Below are 11,066 nucleotides of genomic sequence, written 5' to 3'. Positions count from 1 at the left end.
ATACATAGAGATACATACATATATATTATCTATTTTACATTATGAGTTCCTTTGAATAATTTGGTCAGGTTAAATACATAATCAAAAATATCTTTGGTGGAAATTATATCTCATTTTCACTAAGACTGTAAACTTGTTTTATATGATATTATAACAGGGTATCTTGATTTTCTTATATGACGGTATAACAGTGTATTTTGGTAGCATGTGAGCAAAGACTTAAAGAAGTGTCTGAAGTGGTCCTGGGCTCCTATTGTCCATTTGACAGACTTTCTGGGTCATCTGGGCAGACAAACTTGCTTGACTGTCACTGATTTAGAAAAATCAAATCTGTTCATTCAGTAGACAATTTTGTGCCTATATATATATATATATATATATATATATATATATATATATATATGATATAAATCAGAGACTTCATAAATTCATTTATAGTGGATATAATACTAAACTGAGAATTAAAAAATCCAGCCTTTAACCACCTGCTGAATATTGGAGAATTCACCCAATTTCCACTTGAATTTCCACAGCTACAAAATGCTGAACTTGATCAGACATACAGCTCCTTCTACCTTTTTTTTCTCTTCCTGATTTCACAGATAATATCTTTAAATTTGGAGAACTTCAGTGATCTGTGGTCACTTACTCATCACAAGATTTTTTTTCATGTACATGTTATCCATTCTATGTATATATTAATAACTCAAATATCTGATTTTATTGTATGGCTGCATAAAGAAGGTATATATCAAATACTCGTGGAATGTAATTATGTCTGTGTAATTTTATTAAGTGTAGCTGGTTATATCTCTTCTCTTTGCTTATCTAAAAATTGACTATAGAAATTCGGAGTGTTCATTGAACCATTATTCCTTCCTCTCCTCCTCCCCCTTCCTTTCCCTTTCCTTTCTTTTTAAACTTAAAAAACATGAGATTGTATAATATCTTGCTTCAAGGAGCTAACCTGTTTTTCCTTGAAATAGAGTGTAAACTTCAAAAGAAAATAACAAATGTCATGTAAAAAAATCACTACACTATCAATTCATCTAAAAATAAAATCAAACCTTAAACACACTCTTTACCAATTTTTTTCAAAATATCTTTCTATGTGGGATATCTTTTAAAACATGTAATGACAAGTTGTTTATAAATTTTGCTGTTAATAACTTACTTCAAAGTAAGCTTGATTTTTTTTAACCATACTGAATGTCATATTGTTCTTTAAACTAAGAATTACTGTAGCCCATGATGCTTATAGAAAATTACTGAACAATTATGTAACTGATTAGAAGACAGGATAAACAGGGAATCAGAATTTCAACATTATTAAAATAAAATAAAAGTTAATCACTATAGTAGAAGCAATTTAATTTTGTTCTTAAGGTTGAATACATGGTATATCATAATTTTATACACGAGATATCATAGCTTCTTAACTTGAAAATTTATTAACATGCATCTCATTAATACTGAATTATTTTTAAAAGTTGGTTAGGAAAGTGGATGTATTAACACAAATGTAAAAATGTTTTAATATGAATTCTTAGATCAAGCCATCCCACAGTAAATACTTTCACGAAGGTGAGCAAAGAAGTAATGATAAAGACAATACTACCTATTCTTGCTTTTTGGCTAACACTGAATTTAATAACTAGGTATATTAAACACTAAAATGTGTCATCATTTCATTGACATTATTCTCATCTCTACAACTCTGTAAAGTTAATTGTTGGCTAGTATGAGATGAACACCTGAGTTTGTAAGTAGGGAAGTAAGTTTCTCACCTGTTCCATTTTTGTAATTTATTCATTAAACCCAGTGTATCTGTGATTACATTAACACTGTCTATTCCTATTCCCATGAAGCCCTCTGTGGTTACTGAATTCATCCTCTTGTCTGTGGTTTACAAAATGTCTCATGCTTGGTGTCAGTGAAGTGACATTTAAAAATAAAGTAGAAGTGGGGATATGATTCTACCTTACTCCTTAATCCTGGAATGTCAGCCAGTAGGAGACAACAGGATGATGAACAATTCTTACATACAGAGTTCTTACATATATGTTACATGTTTTTTTTTGTTTTGTTTTTCTTTTTGGGGGAGAAGGGGTGCCCTAGGACTGGACCAAGGCTTGGTCGTGGTGGGCGGAGTGTGGGTGTTTCCCAGGAAGGCAAACGGCGCATTTGGAGTCTCAGTGTGTGCTGTGTGGCGTTCAGAGTGTGGTAGGAGTGTGTGTGGACCCTGATGGGGGGGATGGGCAGGGATGCTCTGAGTTTCAAGGGCGTCTCAGAGAATGGCGGAATCAGCCCCAGGTGCTGTAGCCTCCACCACTCCTAGAGGAAGCCCTGTCTCTTGGGATCTTGGAGGTTTTACAAGGTGGGCGGGGGAGTCCTGGGATGAGAAACACCTGGGTGTCCTGGGTACCACAAGCCCTTTGTCCCAGACTCATCCAAGTGACAAAAATTCCAATAGCTGAAGATACCTAAGACCTGCATACATATATTCTTAAAGTGAATTAAAATTTATCATTGGGAAAGGGTGTATGTTGCAGTATCTTCAGGTTATAGCCATAAAAAATAGCACCCCAATGTTCATAGCAGCCCTTTTTACAATAGCCAAGACTTGGAGGCAAACTAAGAGTCCATCAAAAGATGAATGGGTAAAGAAGATGTGGTGTATACAGTGGAATACTACTCAGCCATAAAAAAGAAGGAAACAACACCATTTACAGCAACATGGATGGACCTGGAGTTTATTATACTAAGTGAAGTAAGGCACACAGAGAAAGACAAATACCATATGATATCCCTTATATGTGGAATCTAAAATATGACACAACTGAATCTATCTATGGAACAGAAACAGATTCACAGACATAGAGAACAGACTTGTGGTTGCCAAGGGGGAGAAGTGGGGGGAGGAGGTTGAGGTCAGCAGATGTAAGCTTTTATATATAGAATGGATAAACAACAAGGTCCTACTGTATAGTACAGAGACTATATTCAATATCCTATGATAAACCATAATGGAAAAGAATATAAAAAAAGAATGTATATATTCAATATATGTACAACTGAATCACTTTGCTGTACAACATTGTGAATCAACTATGCTTCAATAAAAGAAATTTTTATTTGTAAAATCATCAGTGGCAAGCAGTGTGATGGCTTCTATGCTCATTTATGCAATATAAATGTGTCAGTTGCATATGATTTGCAAAACATTATTCTAGCTAATATGAAACCACAGAGATAGCCCAGGCATGGGTTCTGACTTCATGAAGCTTTCAATCAGAAAATAGATACATGCCAATTACCTATATAAGTAAAATGCAAGTTAGAGAATAATCAGGATTTAAGAGATATCTCAAGGAACTGCCACGAAAGTGCAGTTGAGGAAGATGCCACTCTTAAGTCTAGAGAAGCACGTGGATAGGGATAAATTGAGTTTTTGAAAGAAAGATCAGATTTGGAAATGTGGCAAAAGGTAGGAAATGAAATTCCTGGGAACCTAACACCATAAAGTCAAGGGTAGTAGAAATCTGGGCAAGCTGTGGGAAATAAAAAAATCATTTGTTTAATTGTTTGTTTTAGAGTAGGTTTGTTGGTGGAGGATATTGATAAATGAAATTGGAATGCTTGACAGTGTTTTGATTGTGGAAACCTTAATATAATAGGAATAATTTCAAATGTTATTTTTTTAGCCCAGGAGCAGCCCCTCTGGCATGGCCGTTATTGTAAAAGCTCCTGTGAAATTATCTTACAGCAGAGTTCTGGACACATGGTAGCCCTTGATAGATATTGATATTTATTTATTTTGTATTGGGTTTTACATTTTATTCAGCTGTAAAAACTTTCCAGAACTTACTCTAACTTCATCATCTCTTTGTTTCTATGGTCTTTATCAATTCTTTCATCAGTAAGTAATGGAGGGACTTCCCTGGTGGCTCAGTGGTTAAGAATCTGCCTGCCGATGCACGGGACACTGGTTTGAACCCTGGTCCGGGAAGAACCCACATGCCGCGGAGCAACTAAGCCCACGTGTCACAACTACTGAGCCTGCGCTCTGTAGTCCACGAACCACAACTACTGAGCCCACATGCTACAACTACTGAAGCCCACGCACGCCTATAGCCCGTGCTCCGCAACATGAGAAGCCACCGCAATGAGAAGTCCGCACACCACAATAAAGAGTAGCCCCCTCTCGCCGCAACTAGAGAAAGCCCACGCTCAGCAACAAAGAACCAACTCAGCCAAAAATAAATAAATAAATAAATAAATTTATAAAAAAAGAAAAGTAATGGAGAGATGAGAGCATTTCCTCAAAAATTTGACATTAACCTTTAAAAATTTTATTATTATTCTCTGTGACATTAATTTGAATTTCTGACTGGTACAGCACACTAAAGTTGAAAATATCCTCATTAGTTTCAGTTCCGTTTAAGCAAAAACTAGAATTCAAAATTTAAACCTCAGTGAATCCATATCAGTCATAACTAAACTGGCATTAGAACAAAGAAACGAACATAAATGATCAAAATATTTGTGTTTAACCTGTAGAGGATACATAAATCTATTTAAACGCCAACGTTGAAATATTTTACATGCCAAACATGATTTACTGCATGTAAAGAATACTGTATAGATATATTAACTAAACTGATTAGGCTGTCATAGTCTCTGGTACGTTGTTATACAATTTTAAAACAAAATTATCCATGATAAAAGATCATTTGTTAAAATTAGGAGTATAAAGTGACTGAGTACTCTGCATACATTTTGGAAAACATTCTCTGTAAAAAACATAACCCTCCATTTCAACATTTTCGTATTTATGTGTTATATAAATTTAGGGAATTATACACTGCTTTAACAATGATTACAGCATTGCAAACCACTTTTATTTAGGTGCGTCAACTATTACCAAATACTCTCCGGGAGTGTTTCCATAGAGACTATGAAGCCAGCCACGTTTACTGAGTCTAAATATTATGTATGGTGGGCCGCTTCTAAGACCTCTGTGTATGTAATCTCCTCCTCTTGAGTGTGGGCTCCATTTATTGACTCAAACACAACAGAAGTGATTGAATATCAATTCTGAGATTAGGATATTAAAATTTAGTGACTTCCTTGTTGAGATTTCTCTCCTCTCTCTTCTCTCTCTCTTTCTTCTCTCTCCCCTCTCCCCTCTCTTCTCTCTCTCCCATCTTCTCTCCCCCTCTCTGCCTCTCCCTCTCTCTCTCTGTCTCTCCTCTCTCTCTCCTCTCTCTTCTCACTCTCTGTCTTTCTCTCTTCTCTCTCCTCTCTCCACTCTCTCTCCTCTCTCTGTCTCTCTCTGTCTGATGTAACTTTCTCTTTTCTCAAGGCCAGGGTCAACTCTTAGGGCCTGGTGTGTATCCCTAAGTTAAACACCTGGGTACTGGGAAGAATACGTAAAGTTTAGACTTTGGAATTCTTCAAAGAAGTAAATAGAAATGAATGCTGTATCCATACATACATTTTACAAAAGTTTCCACAAACGTGTGCATTTACTAAATGTAAGCATCTTGATCAAAATTTACAAAAAATAATGATTGTTGCTTGAAACAATATAAATTTACTTTCTTGACAGTTTAAATGACAATTTGAAAACTTTTGAATCATAAGAACATGTTAACAATATTGATACTGATTTTTTTCTCTTATTTTCAATGGTAGGGTAAACTAATTTGGATCTTCCACATGTTTTTGTATCATTAACATATGCTGTAATATGGTTTAGACTATTTTTATGTTAGTATTACCTGTATGGTTTATTCATATTGCTTGTATTTCCAATTGTCATGAATATTTATTTACAAAAGGAAAAAAATTTAAGAATGATGATTGATTTGGTACTATGTAAGAGACGTCCCCTTGGACTCAGTCAAGCTGACAGAGTCAAATGGTCAATAGTTGATATGAGTTTGATAATTGACAGGAGACAACAAGGATGACAAGGAGGAAAAGATACACAGATAAAGGCATCAGAAATTCAGAAAGGAGAATCAGGAAACCCCTGACCTTCCTGCAGGCTAGTTTACACTGGAGGACAATATAGCCAGAAACAAGAAAGAAGAGGTAGATAGATGGATGGATAGATAGATAGATAATAGATAGGTATAAATATAGGTAGTCTTTGATTAAGTTAGTGAATCCTGGACTCAAATAATACAAACAAAATAGAATGTGTGGGAAATTCCTAGAAAGTACATTAAAAAAAACTACTGTCGTGACAAAATAACTGGCTTTTGGATTCAATTTGCTTTTCTTAGATGTTTCTTTCTTGCTAAAGCTTTATGTCAGTTCCACAAAATAAGTTCAGGAATGTTTTATTTTGCTATTCTCTGAATTGTTCTAAACATGAAATTATTACCAGTTTTTGTATAATTCATATATAACATTCTTCGATAATTTTGTGTTTGTGTGTATGCTTTTTAAAATTTTTAATCACTGAGTTAACATCTAAAATGGTTTTAAAAGTCTGTTCATTACAGTTTTTCTTTTTGTGTCAGTTTTGGGAATGTACATTTTGCAAGGAAATTGTTCACATTATGTAAACACATGTAAGTGTTTTTGAAGTGGTTTTATATAAAATTTTTGATGTATTTTTATTATTATGAAGTAATCATTTTTATCTGTGCATCTTTCACAAATTTTGCTCATTCTTAGCAGAAGTTTTCCTGTTTTATTTTCTTTATACAAAGCTATTAGGTTTTTGGACATTCAATAATACCTTTTTTGTATAGTTCATTATTTTCTAGCCTTTTCTTTATTCTCGCTTTCCCTCTAATTTCTCTTTGACTGACTCTGTTTTTCAGTTTCAAATTTGTTAAGTGGTTTTTTAACTCATAATTTTCTTCAGTAAGTACCTAATACTAAAATTATAATTATTATAAGTATCTAATAATAAAAATTTAAGTGCAGATGACAAGTTGCTGTCTGTGTACAATGATTTCATTTTTTTAGTTCTAAGTAAAGTCCTGATTTCCATAATGATTTCATAATTTATCTGCAAGTTGTTTTTTTGTAGTCTGTTGTTACTTTCCAAATATATTTTATATTTTGTTTTTCCTAGTTATGTTTTGCTGGTTGAATTCTAACTCATTTTTTTTTAGTGTCAGAAAAGTTTGTACAACACTCATACTTTGATATAAACCCAAAACCACTTAAATTTTTTGTTTAGCTTTTCAGAAACCAGGCAGGTAGCAGAAATTTGATGTGAAGACAAGCTTGTTGATACAAATTCTCCAGGGATTTGTTTTCCTTCCTCTGTGAACCAAGCCTGTGATCATGAAGTTCTTTGTGGTCTCCAAACAATAGGGGGATGGAGGGGGTCTCTGTGTGTTGAACCTACCCTCAGTTAGTCATTTCAGTTTTGTCTATTCTTCCCTGTGCTGTTTTAAATTCTGAAATCTTATCGTTAAGATCCATAAAAACCTCCCTGCTTGCTTATCCCTCTTGTTTGTTTTTTCCCTTCTCTGTGTTGGCTCTGGTGACTTCTACTGTCTCCTGAACTCAGCTATTTATACAAAAAGCTATTTTATATTTAACCATAATCTCTAACTGGTTTGTATCACAAGGGTTTAAAAATATATATATCTGCTCTATCATAATGCTGGATATAAAAGTTTAAATATTTTTCCCAAATAATTAGACTAAAAGGGAGAATGAAAATCTCACTGCAGCTTTTCATTAGCTTTGCTTTGAAGATATATCTACTGTGTGAGGAAACTGCTCAACTGATTCTTGGGGATATGATCTGGAAACCACACATCAGATACTGGAGCCTCCATTCTTGATGTCAACAGAAAACTTTGACTTACAATTTCAGGTGGTCCATGAAGTAGACTGAAGGTGCTAGAAGGGCTAAGAAGGTGGTTAAAGGGTGCTTTAAAGAGATAAAGAGGTGAATGCACCCTTAGAAGTACCTATTTTGGCAACATATTGTTAAATGATATTCTTGTGGAAAGTCTGACATGTTGAAAGTTTAAAAAGATCACAATCCATTAGACTGGCATTGTGTACTATCCTATTCCTATGAGTTTTATAATATATTGGATTTTTTTCACCAACAGAAACATAATTAGTTCACAACTATCCACATGGCTGTGAAAAGGAATATATTAAAATAATTTCATTTTCACTGGATCAACTTATAAATCTCCTATGCAGAAAGAGCTCTTCCTCCTTCAAACCAGAAACTTATTAAAATTTATTACATAGTATATTAAAACTAAAATTTATATGGTGTGGCACCAAAGAAGCCAAAAGTTTATTTTTTAAGCAAAAGATACAAAAACAAATACCATACTTTACCTAATTAACTCTGTAGTGACCTAGACTTTACAGCATACATTGTCTTATATACTAGAAGATTAAAACTGAAGTGGTATTGCAATGAATACAGTCTTGGCCACGAATGAGACAGTATAACCATTGATTGCTTGCTTGGCTTTTGTGTTATGACTCTTCTAGGTTTCTGTGCTAATACATTTTTTGGTTTGATAGTTTTTATTTACATGTGAAATGTAAACCTTAAAAGGTAATGCCACACATACTGGGTCTCTACAGAAATGTTTGCAGACTTTTGTAATTAATGGATTTAATCATCTTTAATAGAGTTTACTGTTTTACCCATATCTCTTGAATTTTATAACGATATAGCAAGATGCTAATCCTTCGTTTATTGTCTCTATTTTAAGGTAAACTGTGTAAGTGTTCCAAATGAAATCTGTATCTTATCATTATTGCAAATAATGCAGTAAATTAGAACATTTGGAATGAAGAAGATTTATATTGACTTATAGTATTTTAAACCAAGCAGCAGGCATCAGCTGATATAAACTTTGGAGTTATTAGATCTTATACTTTTCATAATAAATAAGAATTCAACTAAGATTCTCAATTTTGCTAACCTTTATGAATAAAATTAAAAAGTAAATGCACTTTATTGTATTTTGAAATTCTATAATAAACTAATTTTAAAAATATTTAAAAACACAGGAACACATAAGAATAATAAAATCATATTCTCTGAGATTAACATATGGTGTTTCCCTGTACTTTTTTTTTTTTTCCTCATGTATCATTTTAACTAACTCATCATCTCTATGTCAAATGGACTGGCAATATATATTAAAAAAAATCTACTGTAATGTAGCATTTTCCAGCAGAATAGTATAAGGGTCTTAATTTTAATTGCCATTTAATATTGCAAACATGTATTTGTTCAAAAATAGATTTGTTCTCACCCAATGCAATGCTGGTAAATGTTATACAACCAGCCCTTCAAAGAACAGAGATGCCAGTGTGATGTCACTGATAGTGAACTTGGTGAAGAGATGCTGTCCACAGTCTAAAGCTAGTTTGAGCCACTCTATACACCACAGACCCAAGACCCAGCAGTAGCTTTCACATTGTTGCTATAAGAAATGCATCTTCCAGTGAATATCTTTATGAAAGCACTTTACATATGGGGATTTTCTGTAGAAAAAATTCAAAACAACATGATTCCTCTTCGAAAGCCAATTTGCTTTCCACAAGGCTGTGCCAATAATAACAAGGAAATATAAAATTATACTAATAAATAGCTGTTAAAATTACATGTAATGGGGACTCCCCTGGCAGTCTAGTGGTTAAGACTATGCACTCCTAATGCAGGGGCACAGGTTCCATCCCTGATCGGGGAACTAAGATCCTGCATGCCTCACAGCCCTGCCAAAAAAAAAAAAAAATTGCATGTGTGTCATTTTCTTCATTTTCTTTTGTTCTGGAAATACTGCATTTGGTAAAATTGGTAAATGGCAATTTACTTCAGGAATTTTTACCATTGTCCTAAATTCTAACAACATTGATTTGTTTTGCCAGTTTTGTACTTAAATTAGTGAAATATAACTATATATATAAAATAGTTAATAGTGTATTATATAATATATATGTATATAATTACTTAATAGGGTAAGTCCTCCAGGTTTGTTCTTCACTTTGTTTTGACTATTCTTGATCCTTTATATTTCCACATGTATTCTAGAATCAGCTTATCAAATTCTGGATAATGAACCTCGTAAGATTATTAACAATTTTATACTATCGAATGTCTTAATCCATACTTATGATACATCTCTCCATTTATATCAGTCTAATTTTACTTATATCAATACCATTTTATTGTTTTCAATGCAGAGGTCTCTTATTTTTTCTTAGATTTAGTCCTAGATGGTTGTTTTTTGATGTTATTGTTAATTGTATTATTTTAAAACACTTATTTCTATTTGTTTTTGATACATAAAATTATAATTGATTATTGCCTATATATGTGTACAAATAATTTTGTACATTGTCACCAGCGGCCTTTCTAAATTCATTATGTTTCAGCTTTTCTTTCACTACAGAGCCTGGCATTGAGTGTTCAATTAAAATTTGTTTATTTAAATTTATAATTCAGTGCTACTTAGCTCCCAAATTATACATGCAGATGGTGGAGGGTCTCAAGTTATCTCAGAACCTCATTGATAAAGGTGATTATCATGGGTGGGACGAAATTTTGGCTCTCATGTTGCCCACTGGAGTGAAGGGAAGTGATTTAAAGTGGTCTGTGCCTTTGTTGTATTCCCTGTGCAGAGCCGCAGGACTCAATCTATTCAGAAAGACAACCAGGACACATTATCCCAGAGGTTACAGTAAGCTTCCTGGCAGACATCTAGCTTCCCCAATCTGTTCTTGCTGAGCCCTGACCAAGTCCTTAATTTTGTCAGCTCCACATCCCTAAATGCTTGCCTCTGATGAAGTACTAAGACTCAACATCAGTCTATTCCAACGTGGTTTCAGCCCATTGTATATAGCAACCAACAAGCACGCAAAGGCTCTTCATGAGAATAAGCCAACATGGCTCACGTATTAGTCCTGTCTGTTTCTTGGCCTACTCACAAGCCCATTAACATACAAAATAAGCAATTTATTTATATTCCACACACTTCCTCTTATATAATAACACATTTCAAAAAGGAAATGTGTTTTATATTTCATAACAAAAGTGAGATTTTTAA

This window comes from Mesoplodon mirus (assembly GCF_964341445.2).
Source record: "Mesoplodon mirus genome assembly, chromosome: 3".
NCBI lineage: Eukaryota > Metazoa > Chordata > Mammalia > Artiodactyla > Ziphiidae > Mesoplodon > Mesoplodon mirus.
The sequence above is the reverse complement of the archived record's forward strand: the minus strand, read 5'-3'. Positions refer to the sequence as shown.